This window comes from Equus przewalskii, chromosome 4 (genome assembly GCF_037783145.1).
Source record: "Equus przewalskii isolate Varuska chromosome 4, EquPr2, whole genome shotgun sequence".
NCBI classification, from domain to species: Eukaryota; Metazoa; Chordata; class Mammalia; order Perissodactyla; family Equidae; genus Equus; species Equus przewalskii.
This window is the reverse complement of record NC_091834.1, coordinates 62,027,051-62,050,794: the sequence shown is the minus strand read 5'-3', so window position 1 is coordinate 62,050,794 and position 23,744 is coordinate 62,027,051. Positions and strand designations below refer to the sequence as shown.

Below are 23,744 nucleotides of genomic sequence, written 5' to 3'. Positions count from 1 at the left end.
TCATCTGGCCTCTCTAGTAAACTGTAAGTTCGGTAAGGATAGGTACCATGCCTGATTCTTTCATCACTATATTCCCAGCATCTGTAAATGTGCCCCACCCATAGTAGGGGCTCAATGAGTAATCATTGAATGAATGGATAGATGGATGGATACATTGTCCAGATGACTGCAGCAGCGAGGAATAAAAAGGAAAAATGAAACCCAACCTAAAATGTAGGAAGGGAGATACAAAGAATGGATCCCAGTGGGCAGGGCAGGACCCACACAGGGCTGCTGCTATGCTCCTAACACCAGGGGGCGCCATTTACATAGAGTACAATGATTCTCCGGGGGCCCTGGAGTTAGCAGTCCAGACCGCATCCTCCCACAGTTTGGTATGTCTCCATGTTAGGAACAAATGAATCAATTCTAGAAAACCACAGACCTTTCGGGCTGTCTCAATCTGGAGATCAGTGTTTAAATCATCTGTGGTAAAGGATCAGTTTTGTAAAATTATTTCTAAACCTTTGCTCACTAAAACTTTTGTAAACTACAATAAAAATGAATTGCTAAAAAAGAAAAGAAGACATACAAAACAAAAGCCCAAATTTGTAAATATATTGGACAGACAAAATCACTCTGTCCATTTACTATTAAAATTTAAAGTCTATACTTAGCTCTTTGTGGATCAACCACGGTTTATAGATCAACTGCCGTCTCTGAGCCACACTCAGGGCGTCACTGCCTTAGAGAGACCTCAAGTCAGAGCAAAAGACCAGCTACCGGGCTAAGTGGTTGTTAACACCCTGTGCCGAGTTCTCATGGTAATCCCATGAGAAGGGCGAGATGCAGTGAGCGAGATGAGTCTGGTAAGTGCAAGACCGGATCCTGTTTTTATTTAAAATTTTGAAATTGTTTTCATCATGGATTTTTTGCATTCATTCTTATTTTCAAAAAATATCGCATCAAAATAATATTTTCTTGATTACTGAGTTTTTTGGTGCCTCTTTAAATTCTGCATCCAAAGTGACTCCCTCATTCACCTCTCCCTACTCCCTGCCCTGGGGAAGGGCATCAGATTTACTATTACATAGAGAGAAAGTTAGGCTAAGAGAGGTTAATTACTCAATATGTGAATAAGTGGCTGAGGACTGAACACAGGTCTAACCCAAACTCTATATCCTTTGTAATGTACTGCACTACTGCCTGTGCTGAGCATTCACCATCCATTCATTCAGTCATTCACTCATTCATTCACTAGTAACGCCATACAAGATCAACATTAAGTTGTGTGCTACACGCGTAGCTGGAAATGAGTAATTCAGCGTCAGTTAATGAGGGCCGGGTGATAGACGACCTTGAACGTGAAGTTGAGGAATATAGATTTTACCTGGAGTTACCGGGGCCTTCTGGAAGTGACGTAGTCAGATTTAATATCTAGAAAGTTCACTCTGAGTGCAGTGGGGTGACTTGGTAGACTGGAGTGGGCAGAACTGGAGGCAGATACCCGGCTAATAGAAGGATGCAGAAATCCAGGGAAAAGATGAAAAAGAAGTGAAGACGTGGTCACATTTGAAAGGATTCTTATCGTCGGCATTTTGAAGAAAACGGGTGCAAGGAGACATGGAAACACAAGAAACTGGTAAAGGAGAGAGCAGAAGGCGGGCAGCATCTGCGTGCTCAAGGACAGGAGGAAGGAGGAAGGCGGCAGTGGGCGGAAACAGCAGTCGGATTCTCAGCAGCGCTAAAATTGTCCCTGCCACTTGGCAGGAGTCAGTTCAGATGTCCCAGATCCAAGAGCCAGGGCCTTCTCCTCATTCATACAACTGCGCAAGGAGCAAATTGGTGAGATGCACGGCCCCGAGGATCCCCTGGCAAATGTCAGTTCTATCCTCGGGAGTGTTCTAAACCCTCAAAGCCTTGTTTGTCGAAGTGACAACAATGACAACGAGTTATTTCTGCCAGAGGGAACTATAAGAAATTTAGTCTGGCTGATAAAAAACATTTGTAAAGCACAATTCAAACATGAACAATGCCTTTTAGGAAAAATTAATTTAGAATCTAAATCAATACATAATGAATACTGTGCCTCAATCTTTAGAGACCCTAAATGGTACTCTTTCCATTCTTGGCCATTTTTATAATGAAAAAGAGAGATCCACGAGACTGTGGATGACTTTACAATCCTCTAAGCTTTCTCACTCACGTTATGCATTTATTTTTGCCGTTGTTTTGCATATGCATTATGCACTTGTTGATTCTTTCAACAATTCTATAAAGTGGGAAAGGAAGGAATTATTATTCTCATTTTGCAGAAGTGAAAGCTGAGGTCAGAGCGGTGCAGAGATTTGCCCAAGGTCACGCACAGGCAGAGCTTTAGAGCTGACCCTGGGACCCGGCTCTCTTGACTAACAGTATTCTTTCCACTAATTTCCACCATTCTGCTTAAGCAGCCTGTGCTGTGTGGCTTTTCTGGAAGTGCAGCATGATGATCATTTCATCATCTTCTCTCAAAGATCTGCCGGAGGTCGATCGTGAAGGAGGATTGCCTACTTCTCATAGGAGGCAGCTGCAGAGCCACTGACTTGGAGTCGAAGACTGAGACCCCCCCCCCGCCCCCGACTCTGCAACTCACCTTGCCTGTGACCTTGGGCAAGACATTAACCCCCGGAAGCCTCAGTTTTCCCAGCTGAAACATGGCAGCAGTTTTCTCTATTTTACTAGGTTGTTATAAAGTGGTGTTGTCCTGCAGAAAGGAGAGGAATAAAGAGATGAGACACTGTGTCCATTAAATGTAATTGGAGGAAAAAAAAGAAGAACCTCAGGGTATTTAGGGCCCCTAAGGCCTCACAAGGATGTGTGAGTGGGAAAGAGGGCTTGGAGAAATGTGTTAGAAATCACATGAATCCTGTAAGAATCCGGAAGACAGAAGAAACGTTCACTCTTTGAGCACCTGCTGTGTGCCAGGGACTGTGCTGGACACTTGTGAGTACATTATTAATTCGGTGACTGCTTTTTGACCACCTACTATGTGCTGAGCACTGTTGGAGGTCTTGGGGAGCCCTAGGTGAGGAGAGACACAGCCGATGCTCTGGAGACCCATCCCCTCCCTTCCCATGACTTAGCCAGGAGAGTTAGCTCACCGGGACAGGGCCCAAAGCAGAGGGTTGTAGGGCTCTGAGGCTCCACCTTTCTAAGAGGACACTTCCAGGAGGTTTCTACTGCTATGTGGTTGCCCCTCCTCACCATTATAAATATGTAGACCTTCCAGGGAGTGGAAGCTTTCTGTCTACTAGAGCTGTTTTTATGGTGCACCTGACCTAGGCAACCTTCTCTGGGATAATGAATCTTGAAAGACCGTGTACACTCAACTGCCCTCCTGCTTGTGATATTTCCCCAATGCGCTCCAGTTTATATTTATACCACATGATACCGGTGGCATGTGTGTCTACGTCTTTGCTGCAGAACACAAAGACGCTATTGTCATCAAGCGAACATTTCCGTGGATGAGGCAGACAATGAAGAATTAAACAAAAGGTTCTCTGTCATTGATTCCTCCCAGCTTTACCATAACTGTTCAGGTTTGAACCCCTGCAGGCGATCTGTGACTCTCATCCAACTATGGCTGAAACCCTCACGTGGGTGTTCCAAGCTACTCTTGTGGCTTCGACTATCATCTAAGGGCTTGATGAATCCCCTAAACCTTTATCCCCAGTTTAGATCTCTCTTCTCAGCACCAGACTCATCCTTTCAGCTGCTTCCCAGATGTCTCCATACGTGTTCCAGAGGCACTGCAACCTCCATCTTCTCCTCCACTTTCAGTCTTCAGTTACGTAGTCCCCATCGATCCTGCCACCCAGGCCAAGAAACAAGACTCAATCAGCCTCCATCTTTCCATCACCCTTTCTTCCTACAATCTGTCACCACACCCTGTTTGCATTTCTGGCCTCTTAATCTTTCTCTCCACACCCTCTTTCCCTTAGGTCCAGCCATAAAGTCTGAGCTCATGCTTACATTAGTTTGCTGACTGTCTACCCCCTGCAATTACCCCTCCCTCTTGTGCTCCCTCCACCTTGTACCACTGTGATCTTAGTGGAGTATACGTTTAAGCAGATTACTCTCCCATTTCCAAAAGCTTGAAGGAAAAGGGCCAAACGCCCATGGATGGCTCGACTCTCTCCCACCTCCCCTCCAGCTCCTCTCCCTGGAAGCGGCCTATGCTCTGGCCCCACTAAACTTGTCACCCGTGCCCAGATGTAACTTGCCACTTGAGACTATTTAAGTCTAAACCCTTTCTCGAATGCCCTGCCTAAAGGACCTGGGTGAGGGTCTCAGCCACAGTTGGGTGAGAGTCACAGATCGCCTTCAGGGATTCAAACCCAAACAGTCACGGTAAAGTTGGGAGAAATCATAAGCTGGAAGAACCCCAAATGTCTATCAAGATCCAGCCTCATGCCACCTCTATTTAAAATACTTTCCCAACATCCTCCAGCAAGAGAGTCTCGGTTCTCAAAACAGTTGGAAGGATATATCTTAATGTATCTTCTTTACACCCCTAGTTTCCTACTAGACTGTGAACTCCTTAAAGAGATCTTTGCATCCTTAGGACGTAAGAATTCACATATCATAGGAACAACAATATTAATGAAAATAAATAATGATAACATCTATCTTTACTTAGTGCTTACTGTGTTCCCAGCAGTAAGTTGTGTATGTGAGTGTGTGTTCACACGTGTATATATGTAAATAATCTTCACAAGAATCCTGTGAGGTAAATGCTATCATGCTTCCCATCTTACAGACGGAGAAACTGAGGTAAATATGTTAACTGACTAAGTAAATATCACACAGCTAGTACATGGCAAAACTGAGTTTCAAACTCAGGACCAGAATCCTTGGTCTATACCACTGAGCATTCCTGCATCACACAGGGCACTCTGCAAATTTTGGTGGTGGGTGGGATGACTGACTGAATGATTAAAACACAAGACAAAAGGTGATGAGGATGATGAGAATGATCACAAGTAAGAGACCGAGGGCCATGATGCAATTTAACAAAGGCACAGAGGTAGGTGACATGAGAGTGTTTGCCTCGTGGAGAAGATGGTATAGACAGAGGGAATGGTGTAGACAGTGGGAACAGCGTAAGCGGAGAAGACTCTGGAAAGACTGCAGCACTTTTAGGAGAACACTGGGGAGTCCAGCATGGCTGCAGAACTACAGAGCAGTATTTAATCCAAGTGAATGTAAAGTTTCCCTTGGAAGCTAAAAGTATTTTCATTACTCGTTGCTTTTCTCAGGCCTGCATCATGACCTCTGTGGGCCCAAAGCACTTCTGCCTTTGTGGGCTCCCTCCTTCATAAAGTCTTAAAAATTATGCTTCGTAACTGCATTTGTATAAAGATGAACATATTCATATTATATATTAAAATATTTTATTTGACCTAAAAGTTAAGTTTTTCCTTCTGATCTTACAAGAAATTAAAAATGGGCCCTGAAAGTCTGGTGGGCCCTAGATATCACACCTTCTGTGCCTAACGAATAAATTAGCCCTGACTTCTCTCTTAATTGTGCAAATCAACAAGGCCCTCAGCTGTTCTCTCTCAGGGATGAATTGAAGGTGACTCAGGCAGGGTTAGTTCTCAAAGATCATTGTTTATTATCAATTTCTTTATTTGTAAATTGAGAGAAATAGTCTCGATCATCTCTGAGGGGCTTTCTGACTAAAATCTATGTGCTCTCTGTTGTTTTTAGTTACTTAACAGCTCACAAATCTCTTTCAAGTTTATCATCCAGTTTAATTCTCATGAATTCCCATTATTCGTAGAAGGAAAGTGAGGCTGGGGGAGGCAGCCTGCCTGGTTTCACAGCTTCCTTGTGGAAGAGGGTGAGGCAAGCCCAAGTCTTTTAACTCCCATGCACTGCTCGACATCAGTGGCTTGTTCCAGGAAATAACCCCTGGGGTAAAGAGCTGCCGACACAGCGTCCACATGCAGTTCACACAGTCATGTGTGGTGGGTCATGAAGAGCCGGCTACATGCTGTAGTGGAAATTCTCCTGGGCTTGGAGTCAGAGATGTGAGTTCTTGTCTCAGCTTTACCGTTGCACAGCCTTGTGCCCTTGGGCATGGTGTTTAGCCATTCTGAGCATCACTTCTTTTATTCGTCAGCTCGGCTGCCATAACAAAATTACCATAGACCGGATGGCTTAAAGATCAGAAATTAATTTTTCATCATTCTGGAGGCTAGAAGTCCTAGATAAAGGTGTCAATTAACTCAGTTCCTGATGAGAACTCTCTTTCTGGCTTGCAGATGGCCGCCATCTCACTGGGTCTTCACATGGCCTGTCCTCCGGGCATGCACATGGACAGAGAGGTTCTCTCTCCCTCTTCTTGTAAGGTCATTAATCCCATCATAAAGACCCACCCTCCTGACCTCATCTAACCCTAATTACCTCTCAAAGTCGTATCTCCAAATAGTATCACGTTGGGGGGTAGGGCCTCAACATATGAATTTGGAGGGTACATAATTCAGTCCATAATACTTCTTTAATTTAAGAAGTGGGCATAATAGAATATTTGGGAGAACAAACTATAATTCAATAAGGAAATACATATGTATGTATATTTTAAGACACCTTCATAAAGAGTAAATTTTTGGCTTTAAAGGGATTAATTTCTTAGATTTTGTCTCTGTTCCTGCTTGTGTGGCCTGTCCACTAGCAGATGCCAAACTGTACTCAGGACCAATGCAGAGTTATTGGTCAGTGTGAGGGGTCCGGCCTATCCAAGTCCACAAATATTTTACTTTTCAATACCTACAGTGTTCCAGGCATGGTGCTGGACCTGAGCATGGCTGGGAAGGGAGACACAGGTACACAGCCACACACTAACACCAGTGTCCATTTTATGGTGTTCAGTCTCAGTGGAATACAGGTCTAATAAGAAGAAAATGACCAAAATAACATAGGATGCCAGGAGCCAAACAGAGTAAGGAGGAAGGAAGGGCAGTTGAGAAGAAAAGCAGGAGATCTCCCCTCCCCTCTTTGGGGCTGGTCTGTTCTCCCCCTCTTGCTTCTGCACGCCACAAAAAGAGAAATCCGGAATAAAACCACCTAACAGGCAAAGGAAGATTTGTTTGTATAATTTCCTAATAAAACTATAAAAGTTGGCCTGATTCTTCTTAGCTGAGTGTTCTCTCCTCTATTGTCGGCCAGGCTAATAAGAAAAGCATTGTATTGAGGAAGTTTGGGCGTGAATTTTATGACTCCCTGAACACTTCTGAGCAAGCGAAGGGGAGGCATTACTGTGAAGTTTTAAAACTCCTACTACTTTGAAATTATCACCAAGAATTGTCACAGGGGAACGCAGCAAGACGGCGATTTCTCCTTGTTTTACGCCACAGGACTGAAAAGGGAGTTGAAGGAGATTAATTACATTCCTTGCTAATCAATGCGAAGACATATTTTTCTGCTTCTCCATCTCATAATTTTTATTTCATCTAGTTTGGGCTTTTTTAGGGTTGCCAGATGTCCCAGTTTCAGTGGGACAATCCTGCGTTTTGAAGGTACGTCCCATCTGCTCTTGAAAATATTCCTGTTCACTGCTCTCTCGTGGACTGTAGGGTTTTTAGCGCTGCCAGCCAGAGTACAGCTGCTGGAGAGAAGATGATAAATTATTGTAACACTATGAAAAAAAATCACTCACATCCACCACCACCCCACCTCAGCAATGCTGTGAATTAATTCTGCAAGAATCTTTGTCATGAAAGATGACTCTCCAAGTCTCCATATGGGAATTTGAAACGCTTTCCACAATGGCTTTGAGAAGACAGAAGACGTAGGCAGGGCAGGAAAGAACGTGTGGAATGGTTTCTGGACTTGCTGCCAGAACACCTGGCTCTGCCATTTTCCAGAAGAGTAACTTTGGGCCAGATAGTTAAGACAAGAAATTGTTTTCTGAGCACCTACTGTTTACCTCACTTGATGCTAGGTGCTTTAGATAAAGTATCTGATTGACTTTTACAATAATGTTGGATAGCATAGGTTTTATCCCCATTTTATAGATAAGGATGTTGAGGCTCAGATCCACTGAATCCAGAACTCCTTGGTGTCAAACGCCCTGTTCTTTTCACTACCGATAACTCACTTTCTTTATCTATCAAGCAAGAATAATAATTATCTATACCTTGCAAGATTTGAAACCAAAGTTGAACAGATTCTCTAAAGGTTCCTTCCAGGGCTCCAATAATGGGGGTGGGGGAACTTGTCGGTTAAGGTCCTGTCTGTGGGAGGTTTTAAAAGGACGAGTTCCACTGAGCAAACATTCTTAGTGCTGGTCTAAGTACTTTTTAACATGGCCTCAGACTAGATGTCAAGGCCAGCACCGTCCAAGATAAGCTACATGATTTTAGGGCCATGCAACCAAGTTATCTTCAACCTTTGTATTCTTACAGTCCTCATTTCTCCTAGTGGAAGCATTGAAACTCCTGCATCAGTTCAGCTGTCCTCTGAATTGGGCCACTCATTACATCATGAACAGCCATCCTAACTTATTGAGAGTAGGCTTATAATATTTATTTTAACGAAACAAGGCCCTAACAGCAGAGACATGGTGGTTGCTGTCCCAGGCAATGGGGTAATGTCTGGGAGAGAGAAATTGCAGGTGAAGCTGTGTCACCAAGAGGCAGATAAGAATGTTCTGGAATCCTGTGGGAAAGGCACTGAATGATTTCATTAATACACATTGCATGGTTTTCATCACACCCATAGCTTGATTTCTTTTTTTCCAGGCCCACAGCTTTTTTACTGTCATGCCTCGATAGAAAAGCCTCAATGGAAAGAAACTCGCTAATCTCCAACGTGGGCCTTTGTCAGCATGTCTAAGGAACAAATGCGCGAGTGGTGGAGGGATCCCAAAATACTGCTAGCACGTCAGCTGTCATCGCTTTGGATGTTTTGCTGGCAGCGCAGCCTACTCATTTTGTTGTTTTCCCCCTGCCCTTCTCGAAGGCATTTTCTCCCCATAACGATGAAAATCTTTTTCTTAGATTTCAGTTCCTTGCACTCCTACCCTGCCCCACCTCTCTCTGTCCTTTACTGGGGGTTGGAAGTTTTTATCGTGTGAACTGTAGAAGTGCTTCAGGGGGTCAATAAACTCCTCGCCATTTTTTCAAAAGTGTGCATGTGTATGTACATTCCATCAGGCTCTCAAAGGGTGCATCAAAATAATTAAGGACTAATACATCAAAATATCCCTTTCTCTGGGGTTGTAAGGCCAAATATAGCAATCTGGATGGGAGGTAGGAAGCCCAGCCAATGTTCTTCTGGTGGAGAAATGAGAAGTTATTTCTAATCCCAATTCCCCATATCATCACAAGCAAATTACTTTAGCTCCAAATTCCTCTTTTCTCAGCTGTAAAATGGGTTCAATCTGTGTCTCACTGACTCACCAGCCCTTGGTTTTCCCTGCAGCCCATGCTCCGGGCACGTGGATTTTCTTACCAGTTCTGAAGACTCCACCCCCTCAGGGCCTGAGATGATGCCCCATGTTGGTTTCTCCACTTCTGACCTCTAATAGTTCTCCTACCACATTCTACAATAAGTAGGCATTGACCCGCCCACATCCCCTCTATTTGGAATATCCTGGGCAGTGGTGGCCCTGGGTTATTCACTTACCACCAGCGTCCAGCACCGGGAATGAAAGCAGGTGTTCATCAAGTTGTTGATGAGATTCAGCTTGTCTGAATTCCCACACGCCCTGCCACCCTGCTATAGAGAAAAAGAAGAAATGAGCTCAGCAGCCATGAGTTTCTAAGGGCGAAGAGAGGGTGGGTGTGTGGGGGCCACCTAACCGCCTCCCTGCATTTATTGTGCAGAGTGGAATTCTGTGCTGGTTACTAAAATACAGATTCCTAGGCTCTGCCGGCAGAGATTCTGACCCCGTTTGGGATGGGGCACCGAAAGTGCACTTTTAACATGTTCCCAGGTGGTCTTGCAAGGCTTGGTTTGGTCAAGGTAGGTGGAGACTCGACATTAGTGGACTGAAAGGCAGCTGCAGCCTCCTTTCCTAAGATCAGATGAGCGTCTGAGGAGCTGAGGGAACCATTGGATTTCCTCGACTGCCCTCTAGGTGGCGCTGTGCAGAAGCGTCAGCGATGCAGAAAGTGGCCCACCTCTGGGCTCTCGAATATTCGTTCCTCAGGGCGGGCCCCCAGGTGGGGCTTTCTGCTGTGTGCTCAGGTTTGCCAACGCCCGGTGTGTGGCAAGTATGAGGTTCTTCTCCAGATTTCTGTGCTCATCCTGATTTGGAGAGAGAGCATTGTTTCAAAGACAGGAAGATGTGTCTGGTTTCCAATGGTGCTTCTCACTTGTCACACAAAACAATGAGTTCAGAAGGGTGGGGGTTCAGTTACTCAACTACTTACTTTCCTCCTTGACTGTTGTTTTTAATTACAGAGTAATGGCATGTTTTTGTAGATGATTTCAAAAAAAGCATATAAACAAAAATAATTTTTAAAAGTCACCTGAAATCACACCACCCACAGATAAACAGTTAACATTTAGAGCATATCCTTAAAAGGATACTATTTGGTAACCTGTTTTTTCTTACTTAACAATATAACAAGAACATTTCCAGGCTAGTAGCCACGTTTAAATCATTTTTAAAAGTTACATCATATTATAGTAGTTCATTTATAGATGGACCATGGTTTGTTTGTCTAATTCCATATTGTGGAGCATTAAAGATCTCTCTCTCTCCCTCTCCTTCCTCTCTCCACCCTTCCTTCCTCCCTCTTTCAGGGTCTTTGGCTTTTATGGCCAACTCTGCCACCAGCATTCTTGTAGTTGCCCCTTGGTACATTTGTCCAATAATTTCCTAAAGTATAAATTCCTCAAAATAGAATGTCTGAGACAAAGGATATATAATTACAGTTTGTAGTTCTTACTGCTTTCTGGAAAGGTTGCCTACTTTACTTGCACCCCCAGTGAATGACCTCCCTGAAGCGATGCTCTGAAATCTTCCGGGACAATTTGTCCTGCTGATGGTCTGGCAGAATTCAGTGGTAAGTTAGCTTACCAGCTCTCCATCCTAGCGAGTTAGAGAATCCTGGCTGTAGAACACCTTCACAAGGGGGCCGGTTGAATCTACCTTGTTCTAACAGAGCAGTCTGGATGGCAAGCCTACTCATCCTCTCCATCCTTGCCATTTAGGCTTGGAGGCCTGGAAATTTACTGGAACTACCCTAGAATTACTCCCAGAGAAGAAATATAGTCAAGGTGGTGGTGACACTACAAGCAGCGGCTAGCATAAATTCAGTGTCAGCCCCACTGTCTCCTCCTCTCTCTTTGGGACAGTGATCGTGGCTGTCTTTCTTCCTTCCATGCTGAATTCCCCAAGTACGGGCAGTGGGAGAGTGACTGGGACTACATGCTTTGCCCCAGGGTAGGTTACGAGCGACCCAACAACACTCAAAGGCAAAATGTTGGAACCCACTTCATCCCAACAGGAGAAAGGGAGAAGAGGCACACGATGGCTAGAGTGGAATTTCCCATCTGGCCATGAGAGCAGGATGGAGTAAACCCACATGGTAACAGAGAACACTGAAAGCTATAGGCGTGAACCAGCCAAAGACTGAGAAGTAAAAAGAGGCAGGAAAGTTACCAAAGGATATCAGAGGCAGCAATCCAAGTAGGATACAGAGTCCAGATCCTGGAGCCATGAGTCCATTTTTAGAGCAAGGACAGGTGGTTGGAGGGCCTGAGCGCAGTCTAGGGCGTCTCCTTGCTTTGAGTTTGCTTTTATCAGCCTATGTGGATGAGGCTTTTGGATGGATCACATGCAGCCTCCCCTCCCCCACACACATACAAACTCACAAATCTCCTGCCAAAGACCTAAGGGCAGAACAAACTGGCCACACAGCCAGATCTTCCAATATTACAGTCATTATAAAATGACCAAGCAGTGGAAATGACCTTCGGCAGCCAGGGTGGGAGAAAGTATTTCATAGAGTTAGACAAAAACTAGAAAGAAAGAAATGTCCCTGGCTAGGCATCCAGAGAAGAGTTGTACAAACACCCCCATCCTATTTCTGCAGCTCAGCTACAGCGACAGTCAGGGAGGGACTGATAGCCAGCAGCCTGGCAGGCATTTTAGCCCAGCGTGCTGGGGGTGAGATAGGGCTGGATGTGGTAGGGAGAGACCGCACCCTGGTACACCCCTGAGTGGTCTATCATATGAATATATTTGTTTCCAAATTTTAAAAAAACTAATTAAATTTGTTTCCCAAATTGTTTTCATAGAACTCTGCATACTGTTAACAATACAATGTTGAGTGAAAAGAAAGCATAATATAAAGTTTTGCGCATAGTACAATTTCGACTCTGCAAAAATGTTTCTACATATACATAGAAAGGTATTAGAAGGAAATAAACCAGTGTTTTGACAGTGTGGGGAAATTTTGAACTTTGATCTGTTGTATCAGCTGAGACTGGCCATTCTCCGTCGTTGGTTGTAATCTCCAGGTTAAAGAAGCAGGAAGCAACCACGGCTGTACTGCCTACCAGCCTGTGATAAGAACGGCCTGGAGCCCCGTGGGGAGCGTTAGTGGGTTCAGGAAATGGAAGGAGAGGCCACAGAGCCAAGCAGAGCAGTCACGTTCCTCGCAAGTCTAATGAGAACTGCTCTCCTTTCCACAGCTTTTCTCATTTCTAATTTCTCTCTGCTTTCCTCTAATTTTTAACCTGTTAAACTCGTTGTGCCCTTTCATTACCAAGGTAGATATCAGTCAATTAACCAATTGATTACAAGGAGGCAGGTATGGCAAACAATGTCAACAGGAATATAATGATTACACTCCGGTTAAGTAAAGAGTAATCTGCGTAGTTCTTATCCCGTGATGCAGATTCAGCCTTTTTAATGTAACCTGTGTTTGTAATTCACCGGTTAAAAAACACCTCCAAGCACTGTTAGAAAGAGATATCCAAACCAGGGGGGACTCGACTGCGTGATGAGAAGCGGCGTGGACGGAGCAGAAAAGAACATGCATGATAAGGAAAGATATGGGGTTTGATCCCAGCACCCAGCCACCCCTGCCATAGTGCCAGCTGCGTGACCTGGGATAAGTCACATACCCTCTCTGAGCCTTAGGTTTCTCCTTTGTTAAGTGAGAATGTAATACCCATCCTTTAGGTAAATAAATATATAAAGCGATGCTAGAGGACCCAGCACCAAGAAGAGAGTGCCATTTTCTCTTCCCCTCCATGTCTCCTAAACCTCCAAATCAGGTTAATGCAGTTAAGATTATCCTTAAGATGCTCTCTGTCTAAGTGGAGCCCCATGGCCCAAAGCCTCACAATGTGAGCCACTCTTGCCTTCCTTCACGGCCTCTACCTGCACCTGGATCTAGATTTCTCTCTGTGGAATTCGCTGTGGACCAGTCTTTCTCCCTCCCAGCCTGAAGCTTTAGCTTTGCTAGGTAACCTTTTTATTCCCTCATTAGTCCGAGGTAGGTGCCAAGACAATCATATCTTTTAGATATTTAGAGTGTCTTTTAGAAGAAATTAATTGGTGCTCAGAAATACCATCACTTAATGTGAAAATTTTCTTTACTTGACAATAGTAAAAAGTAGCAAAGCTGTTTTTGCTCTTAAAATATTATTTCATGAATTCTGAATTTCCAAAGATTAATTCATCTGGTTTGAATAACCGTGTCCAATAATTAATCTTTTAGTAATTCTTTTCTTCCACGAAAAGTAAGAATTTTCTGCCTGATCATCAAGCTAGATGAGGCAAGCTTTTTTTCTTCCTTTTTTTCCAGAGACTCCAGCCTCTAGAAAGCTCTAAATCTGTTTGATAACCACCTGAAACTTTAATATCCCCATGAGCTACAGTCCTATTCATTAATTTTTGATGTAACAGTTCAGAAAGCAATCGTCAGCAGTTTCATTTGCCTACCGACATGCTAAGAGCTGGCCTTGCCTACAGGGTCAGGTGTTCAAAGACTGTTTTCCAACTGGAACTGGCCATTTGAATAACAATGACTTTGACAACAGCGGTGGCAGCACCGGTCATTCCGTCACCATATCTAGTGCCTTTTAAAGAACAATAGAGGCTGAGAATTCAAGAGATCTCTTGCAATTATGAAGACAGAGACGGAGTCCCCATCGCCACTTTCTCCCACGTTCAGTTTCCGTATGCAATTCCTCTTTAGCCATCATTGTCAAGTCCGCTCAGCAGTGGAGAATAACCCAAAACACTTAGATTGGTTTAAGGCTCCAGTATATTAAAAAAAATTACAAATGTCAAAACAGGATCCCAAAAATGATACTTTAAAAAATATTTACATTTAACAAATTAATATTTCATACCAGAAATACGATGTAAACAATCATGCTGTTCACAAGCGTCTGGTAGTATTAAAAATAATAACAGCTTACATTTGTCAAATTACTATGTGCTTGCTATATGCTATGTATGCATTGCTCAAAGCTCTTTTCATATCTTATGTCATTTAATTTTTCCAACAACCTTATGAAATAGATTCCATTATCGATATTTCAAAAACAAAGAAATTGGGGGCACAGAGATGTTCAGTCGCTTGCCCGAGGTGAAAGGGGATGGAGACAGACTTATAGTTTTCAGCACTCCAGTCCTTTTAGTGTATTTCTGGGACTGCGTGTGCTGCCTCAGTTAGAGCCCAGGACATAAGTCTAATCTGAGATCTTTGTGAATGTGACCTCTGGTCATTTGCACTAATCAAGAGGACACTTTGCCCTAATTCCAGGACTCCACACAGTGCTCATGATGCACATGGCCTCACAGGGGTGTACCCTGGCTTCACGCTTCCTTTTGGCTGGGTCTCGGCTTAGACACAAGAGTTAGTCTTCCTCTGTAAGACAATGAATACTACGCTAATCTCTTTGTCTTCTGAAAGGAGGAATTAAGTCCACTTGCTCAACAACTTCTCCAGGTTCAAACATCACTCTGAGACTAAGACATGGAGCAGAGCTGGAAGTCCACGGAAGTCACCTTTGCTGCCCTGCCTTTGTCCTCAAACCCTGGAAAAATGGGCTCTTCCTGGACACCTTCAGTATATCTTAGCAAAGTGAGTGAGCAGAAGGAGAATCATATGGCTTGATTCTTTGCATCCTTGGACAAGAGAAGGAGTGAGAGAGTGAGACAAAGGGCAACAGCAAGAGTGTGCATTTTCACCATTATTATCCCATCCCCTTCTTGAGCCATCCCAGTCTGGCTCTGTCTCCTGGACAGCTCTGTTAGTGATGCTGGTAGCGTCTGTGTTACTTAATCTAACGGATACGGTTCTGTTCTCAACCTTAGTGCACCTGCTAGTAGTTTTTGGCACCACTGACCATTTCCTCTTCCTGAAATGATCTCTTCCCTTGGTGTCTGTTCTCAACACAGTGCAGGTTTTCCTCCCACCTCTGTGGCCCCCTTCTCCATCACATAAGCAGGCCTATCCATTCTGCAAAGATTGGCCACTGGCCTCTTCTCCTCTCTCCCATTTTTCTTTGCTTAGTCTGTGGCCAAGACTTCAATCACCAATTACACACAGGTGACTTTCAAATTCATTTCTTCAGACCAGACCTTTCTTTTGATCTCCAAATGCATGTATCCCAAAGGTTACTTATTATAGCTCCTTTTAGATTTCTCAAAGGCACTTTGGGTTCAATTTTTCATCTACTTCCGAAATCAAACTTATGATCTTCCCACTATTAACCTGGTCCTTTTTCAGTGTTTCCTTTGTCAGTGAATGGCCATAATTTACCATGTTCCTTCTCTTCCCAAGGTGCTTGGCACACGATGCTCCTTTTCCATATTAATAAATGACAGACATATATATGTGTAAACAGATGTACATATATACAGAATGGCAAATATGTAGAAATGAATCCCATTTTACCACTCGCTAAATTTCAGAGTCTTAATGACCATTTTCATTTATGTACCGATGTAAATAAAAATCACTTATTACAAAAAAAGATGAACCTAGTGTTAAATTCTGCACAAATAAAATATTTAACTTAGCGCACACTATAATTCTTTCTATCACAATTACTGTAATTACAACCTAAGTTGTAATCTGCTGTTACAAACAACCGATTGAGTTTTCTTTTTCTATTTCTTGTTCTCCCACTCAGTAGACAGCTGCTTACATTGATGTTTGGGGCCCTTCCAAGCATGGGTCACACACCCATGAAGCAGACTGTACCTATAACTTTTACAGAGTTTTCTTTCAATTCTTTGTACTCCAAACACCATGTCTCCAATTCTTCTGAAATTTTTATTTCTTCTTCAACTTTTTCCTACATTGTTGTTCCCACATTTTATTCATTCACTCATCAGACATGGAGAGCATGGCTCCCACATACCAGACGTGGGTTAAATACTGGAGATGCAGAGATAAATAAGTGATGAATCTTACCCTTAGGGGCTCCGAGTCATTCTCCAGAGGACTTCTGGGATCAGCCTTTGAGTTGAAGTCTCTTCATGAGATAATAAAAGTGTTGCCACTCTTTGCCCTTTGATGGTCAACAAATGTGTGATATGAAGCTCAAACGCATTCAGAATAAAAAGCAAATTATATCACATGAGATATCACTGCTCATGAACCATATCAGTAGAAATTAGATAGAAATTATAATTCCCGGGATAGTCAAGAGTGATTTCTCATTCACATTTTGGGATGCAATTTGACAACATTTATGAAAAATAATTTAGAAGTACTATTTAATTATACCTCCTTCTTTTAATTTCCCACACAGATATATTAACACAAATGCATAAAGACCTGTACAGATGAATATAGAGATGGAAGAGAGAGAAGGCATTTGTTACAGTATTTTTTGTAATCAGGGAAAAACCTAGAAACAACATAATTGTCCATTAATTATTTATTTAGTTAAATAAATTATAGTTCATACAAGCAGAGGAATATTATGCAGCTAATAAGAAGAGTGATATAGCTTTCTTTCTGTTGACAGGATGCCCAAGGCATCATTGTGAAGTGACAAAAGCAAATTACAGAATAGTTTGTAGAGTATGATACTATCTGTGTTTTGAAAAAGAAAATCAAATATACCAGTTAACATATCCATAACTCTATCATATCTGATATAAACATCAAGAATGTCTAGAAGACAAGGACATTGTTAACAGTAATGCTTCTGAGGAATGGAATTGGGGAAATTGGGGCAGAGAATTTTGCTTTTTACTTCATTTCCTATTGAATGGTTTAAACTGAAATGAAGTTTTACTTCTTTCATAGTTAAAAAATATCCAATTAAAAACGACTCTGAGTCACTAATTCTATTTTTCCTTTCCACCCTTTACCTCTAATATCATTTCGGAAAAGACAGGGAGAAAGTAGTTAACAAACTTTAGGAATCCAAAAAGTAGTGACATCTTCTACAATCAAGAGGACAGGACGTGGCACAGCCTATCCCCTAACAGCCAGGATCACTTTCACCCTATAGTCACACAATCCTTATTCATTGCCCTGCCTGCCTTTAACGACCTTGTGACTCTAGCTACATGATGCAGAAGTAGTCTCTTTATTCCTGAGAAGAAAAACTCAACCTAACCATTCTTGTCTTAAAGAGGACTCTTTAGCATTGAAAATTCTTTACTCTCCCTCTGGCCCTGGTGAAAAATCATTTAGATGGGATATTTTTTGTCAAGTCCACATAAACCTCTATAAGGAATAAAAATTGCCTCCCTGCTCTCCAGCCCAGCTTCTTCTTCTTCCCCTTTCCTTCCTCCTGCCTTCCCCCAAATTCATGAACACTGAGGACCAGTTTATGCTGCAATAACAAATGACTCCTAAAGCTTGATGGCGTCCATCGTCAGTGGCTACAGCTTGCTCTGATCATCTTCACTCTAGGTCTCAGATGTTGGAACAGTCTCTCTCTGGGACATTCTAGCCTCAACCTGGCTTCATGGCAGAAAGAAAAGAAAATATGTTAAGGCCACACAGCTCTACAGCTTTCTTCCACAGGTGATAGACATCGCCTTTGTTCAGATTTCACTGATCAAAACTCTTATGCCTGAGTTCAAGAGGTGGAGATGTCTAATTCTCCTGCATGGAGGAGTGGTGAATTTGGTAAATAATAATATAAAGAAATAAAGAATCACTATTATCAGGCCCATGCTGAGAGCAAGATCAAGATTTAAAGTAAAGGACCAACAATAGAGAATAGCCAATATAGCAAAGCAGAGGGTCTAAAACAGCCAGATAGTGTTTTTTTTCTATTTTTAACAATTTTTTTCATTACGGTAAAATACACATAACATGAAATTTACCATCTTAGCCATTTTAAGTGTACCATTCAGTGGTATTAAATACGTTCACAATATTGTGTAACCATCACCACCATCCATCTCTATAACTCTTTTCATCTTGTAAAACTGAAACTCTATACCCATTAAACAATAACTTCCCACTCCCCACTACCTCCACCCACTGGCCATCACCATTCTGTTTTCTGTCTCTATAATATTGGCTACTCTAAGTACCTCATATAAGTAGAGTCATACAGTATTTGTCTTTTTACAACTAGATTGTTTCACATAGCACAGTATTCTCAACCTTCATCTATGTTGTAGCATTATGTCAGAATTTCCTTCCTTTTTAAGGCTAAATAATATTCCATTGTATGTATATACCATGTATTTTCCTTATCCATTCATTCATCAGTGCACACTGGGCTTGCTTCCATGTTTAGCTATTGTGAATAATGCTAATATGAATATAAGTCTACAAATATCTCTTCAAAATCCTGCTTTCAATTCTTTTGGGTATATATCCAGAAGCAGAATTGCTGGATCTTATTATAATTCCATTTTTCATTTTTTGAGCAACCATCTTACTGTTTTACACAGGGGCTATACCATTTTGCATTTCTACTAGCACTGCACAAAGTTTGGAGTTTTTTCTAAAGTTATTTTCCAAGAGCATCAAGAATGATTGACCCTGCCTGATAGACAAGAACACATTCTCCCTTAAGACTCTGAGCTCCCCAAGCTGGGAGATCCTGCCTCGCAGTAAGCAATCTCTTTACTGGTTATGTCTATTTAGATTTTCTAGTTCTTCATGATTTAATCTTGATAAGTTTCGTGTTTCTAGCAGTTTGTTCATTTCATGTAGGTTATCTGATTTGTTGGCGTGTAATGATTCATAGTACTCTCTTATAATCTGCTTTATTTCTATTGAATCAGTAGTAATGTCCACTTTCATTTCTGATTTTAGTAATTTGAGTCTTCTTTCTTTTTTTCATAATTCATCTAGCTAATAAGTTTGGTTTGTCAATTTTGTTGATTTTTTCAAAGAACCAACTTTTCGTTTCACTGATTTTCTCTATTGGTTTTCTATACTCTATTTCATTTATCTCTGCTCTAATCTTTGTTATTTCCTTCTGCTAGCTTTGGGTTTAGTTTTTCTTCTTTATCTAGTTCCTTAAGTTGTAAAGTTATATTGTTGATTTGAAATCTTTTTTGTCTTTTAATGTAAGCATTTATAACTATAAATTTTCCCCCTGGCCTTGTCACTGCTTTTGCTGCATCCATAAATTTTGGTATGTTGTGTTTTCATTTCCCTTCTTGTTTAAGTAGTTACTAATTTCCCTTGTGATTTCTTCCTTGATCCATTGATTGTTGAAGAGTATGTTGTTTAATTTCCACAAATCTGTGAATTTTCCAGTTTTATTTCTGTTATCAATTTCTAACTTCATCCAGTTGTGGTTGGAGAAGATATTTTGTATAATATAAATGTTTTAAAATTATTGACACTTAGTTTGTGGCCTAACATATGTTCTATCATGGAAAGTGTTCCATCACTTAGGAAGAATGTGTAAGATTTTGTTGTTTGGTACAGTATTCTGTATGTCTGTTTGTCTGTTAGATCTAGTTTATTTATTGTGTTGTATAAGTCCTCTGTTTCCTTACTTATCTTCTGTCTGGTTGTTCTATTCATTATTGAGAGTGGATATGGGAGTCTCCAATTATTACTGTAGAACGGTATTTCTCCCATCAACACTGCCAGTTTTTGCTTCATGTATTTTGATAGTCTGTTGTTAGGTACATAAATGTTTGTAATTGTTATATCTTCTTTCTGTATTGAAACTTTTATTAATATATAATGTCCTTCTTTGTCTCTTGTAATTTTTTTTATTTAAAGTCTAGTCTTTCTAATATTAGTATAGTCACCTCTGCTCTCTTTTGGTTACTATTTGCGTGGAATATCTTTTCCCATCTGTTCACTTTCAATCTATTTGTGTCTCTTGTAGACAGCATATAATCAGATCACATTTTTTTATCCATTCTGCATGTATCTGTCTGTTGAGTGGAGAGTTTAATCTATTTACATTTAAAGTAATTACTGGTAAGGAGAGACTTAATTCTGTCATTTTGTTATTTGTTTTCTGTACTCCTTTTTGCTTTTTTGTCTTTCATTTCCTACACATTGTCTTCTTTTGCACTTAGTTGAATTTTTGTAGTGAAATGTTTAAATTTCTTTCTCATTTCCTTTTGTGTATATTCTATAGCTATTTTTTGTGGTTACTGTGGGGATTGCATTTGACATCCTAAAGTTATAGCACACTAATTTGAATTTACGCTTGCTTTAATTTCAATAGCGTACAAAACCGCTGCTCCTTTACAGCCTCATCCTCATCTCTTTTAGTTTGTGATGTTACAAAATTATGTCTTTATCACTGTGTGCCCTAAAACATAAACTAATAATTACTTTAAATGTATTAGCCTCTTAAATCATGTAGAAAAAAATTGAAGTTACAAACCATTTACAATAGTACTGGCTTCTATAATTGCCCATGTTTTTGCCTTTATTAATATCTCTGTTTTTTCCATACAGCTTGGAGTTACTGTCTAATGTCCTTTCATTTCACCCTGAAGGACTCTCTTGAGCATTTCTTGTAGGGCAAGTCTAGTGTCAATGGACTTCCTCAGCTTCTGTCTATCTGAGAAATCTTCATTTCTCTCTCATCTTTGAAAGATAGTTTTGCTGTATACAGTATTCTTGGTTGATAAGTTTTTTACTTTTAGTGCTTTCAATATATCTGCCCATTGCCTTTGGACTTCCAAAGTTTCTGTAAAGAAATCTGCTGAAAATCTTATTGAGGAGCCTTTGTGATGAGTTGTTTCTCTCTTGCTGCTTTCAAGATTCTCTCTTTGTCTTTGTCTTTTGAAAACTTGATTATACTATGTCTCAGTGTGAGTCTTTTTGAGCTCATCTTATGTATACCTCATTGAACTATTTGGATGTTTATATTCATGTACTTCATCAAATTTGGGAAGTTTTGAGCCATTATTTCTTCAAATATGCTCTCTTCTTTTTTTTCTCTCTCTCTTCTCCTCCTTATACTCCAACAATGCATATGTACTTGTACTTAACAATGTCCTACAGGTTCATTAGACTTTGTTCACTTTTCTGCAATCTTTTTCTTTTCTGTCTCTCAGACTTGACAATTTCCATTGTTCTGTTTTCACCTTCACCAATTCCTTCTTCTATCTCCTCAAATCTCTATTTGAATCCTTCTAGTGAATTTTTCATTTCAGTTATTGTACTTTTCAGTTTTATAATTTCATTTTGGCTTCTTTTTAGGTTTTCTATCTCTTTATTGATATTTCCATTTTGTCCATTCATTATTTTCTTGACTTTGTCCACATCCTCTTTAGTTCTTTGAACATCTTCAAGGCAGCTATTTTAAAGTCTTTGTCTAGCAGATCTGCCATCAGGTCTTTTCCAGGGACAGTTTCTGTTAATTTAATTTTTGTATCCTTTGAATAGGCTATACTTTCCTGTTTCTTTCTATGCTTTGTGATTTTTTGTTGAAAAGTGGACATTTGAATCTAATAATGTGGTAACTCTGGAAATGAGATTCTCCTCCTTTTCCAGAGTTTTCTGTTTTTTTGTTACTGTATTTGTTTATTGTTGTAGGCCATCTCTGTACCAAGTATCAAGAATCAGCCTGAGGTGTAAACTTGAGGTCGTCTCAGGTCTTTTCTAAGCCTGAGTCTTTCCCTGGATGTGTGTGCTCACTTTCCATATATGCATTTGCTTTTGAACGTCCTTGTCTTTAATGTCAGGCTTCCAAAATGGGAAAAGAGAAAAATGAAGCGGCGGGGCGGGGGGAAGGCACTGGCCCTTTAAATCCCCTGAAAGTCACTTCAGCAAGAGGGGAGGGGCTCACAACAATGGGAAGAGTCATGTTGCTGCAACAACACAGGCCACCTCCTCTTTGCCTCCACCTTTGGGATCAGCAGCAGCAGTTAGTAACCAGAGCACAGATCCCTGATATTCGAAGAATAGAGTGCTTTTTGCCCACCCTGGCTCCTCTAAGCTGTGTGTAGGCTGCTTCAGGAGCACTTGCCCAGCTGCCTGCCATGGGAGTGAGGGTGGGGGATGGGTAGCTGTTACTGTGCTAAGAGCTGAAGTTGACTGAAATTAACTCCAATTTACCTTCCAAGGCTTCTCCTGGAAGTTGCAAACCTTGAATAGACTCCATAACTCCAAAAGGGTTATATCAGGCAGATTTTGCCAGTGCAATTGTTGTCTAGGTGGGAAGACAAATTCCTGGTACTTCCTGCTCCACCAACTTCCCAGAATGCTCTCTTCAGCCAGATAGGTTTTTTTAGTCTTATTTTACCTTTTGTTGAAAACCTACATGCCAACTTTTGCAAAGATAATGGAAGAGAGAAGAAAATGTCCTAAAGAAGCAGCATAGTTCAGTCGAAAGATCAAGCAACCAAGAATCAAAAAACTAGATTTGCAGTCTTGTTTGTTTTATCTTCTAGAGCAGCACTCTCTAATAGAAATATAATGTGAGCCACATATGTCATTAAATTTTTAGCAGCCACATTAAAACAAAGAAACAGGTAAAATTAACTTTAATAGATTTAATTTAATTTATTATTTCCAAAATGTTGTTTCAACATAAAATCAATATAAAAATTATTGATGAAATATTTGCATTTTTTCATACTAAGTCTTTGAAATCTGATGTGTATTTTACACTTAAACAGCACATCTTGATTTAAATGCTAAATTTCCCTCAGAAGTAATTGTTACGTGTTTAAATTTCATCAAAAGTAGATTAACATAGCCAAGTTGTGCCAGACATACTTAATTTTTTCTATAACTGAACCAAATATCAACTTTTAAATTAAAATTAGTTAAATATTAATTATTATTAATTAAAATGAAATAATATTAAGGTTCAGTTTTTCAGTTTCTCTAGTCACATTTTAAGTGCTCAATAGCTGTGTGTGACTAATGTCTACCATATAGGAAAGTGCATATTTACAGTGTGACCTTGGAGAGGTCAGTTACCATCTTGAAAATCAAGTTTACCATGTTGCTCATGAGATGATTGGACTAATTTATCTCTTATGCCACTTGGGGTTCTATCACTTAGTAATTCAACATGACAAAAAAAAAAAGGAACAGAGCATCTGAGAATTTCTACTTCACATCCTTGAACAATTTCTGGGCTGGGTTTTAGACATTTCTGAGGGCATTTCAAAACCTTAGTATGCTGATCATAAGTGAACAGACCCTCCAAAGATTTTTTAAAAAATATTTGCTAAATTAACCTTGAAGTTATACTATCACATTTCTCAAATGCCTTTGCTCTTTTTGTTATATATTTAAGTGTTTGCCCCTAAATTTTTGGAAAGGTGCGAGCTGTCTGTGCCAGAATCAGTAAGGCCTGGGAACATAACACAACTCACT

General features: G+C 40.8%; 2 long non-coding RNA genes across 4 annotated transcripts in view; one reads left to right on the top strand and one right to left on the bottom strand.

Annotated features, from left to right (window-relative positions):
* Nucleotides 1-434: 434 nt before the first annotated feature.
* The window catches only part of LOC139082865 (uncharacterized), a 65,901-nt gene continuing 42,591 nt past the window's right edge, over nucleotides 435-23,744 (top strand). The window contains exon 1 of the long non-coding RNA XR_011539198.1: nucleotides 435-848. This is a non-coding gene — a long non-coding RNA (uncharacterized lncRNA). The remainder of the gene's footprint in view (nucleotides 849-23,744) is intronic.
* Nucleotides 6,163-11,811, bottom strand: LOC139082864 (uncharacterized). 3 transcript variants are annotated; one of them, XR_011539197.1, is made up of 4 exons: nucleotides 11,642-11,811; nucleotides 10,152-10,278; nucleotides 9,655-9,744; nucleotides 6,163-7,633 (listed from the first exon to the last, which is right to left on the bottom strand). It is a non-coding gene; the product is annotated as an uncharacterized lncRNA (long non-coding RNA). The 3 variants fall into 3 exon arrangements; XR_011539196.1 differs by having other exon boundaries at nucleotides 9,655-9,747; nucleotides 11,642-11,808; XR_011539195.1 differs by lacking the exon at nucleotides 10,152-10,278 and having other exon boundaries at nucleotides 9,655-9,747; nucleotides 11,642-11,801.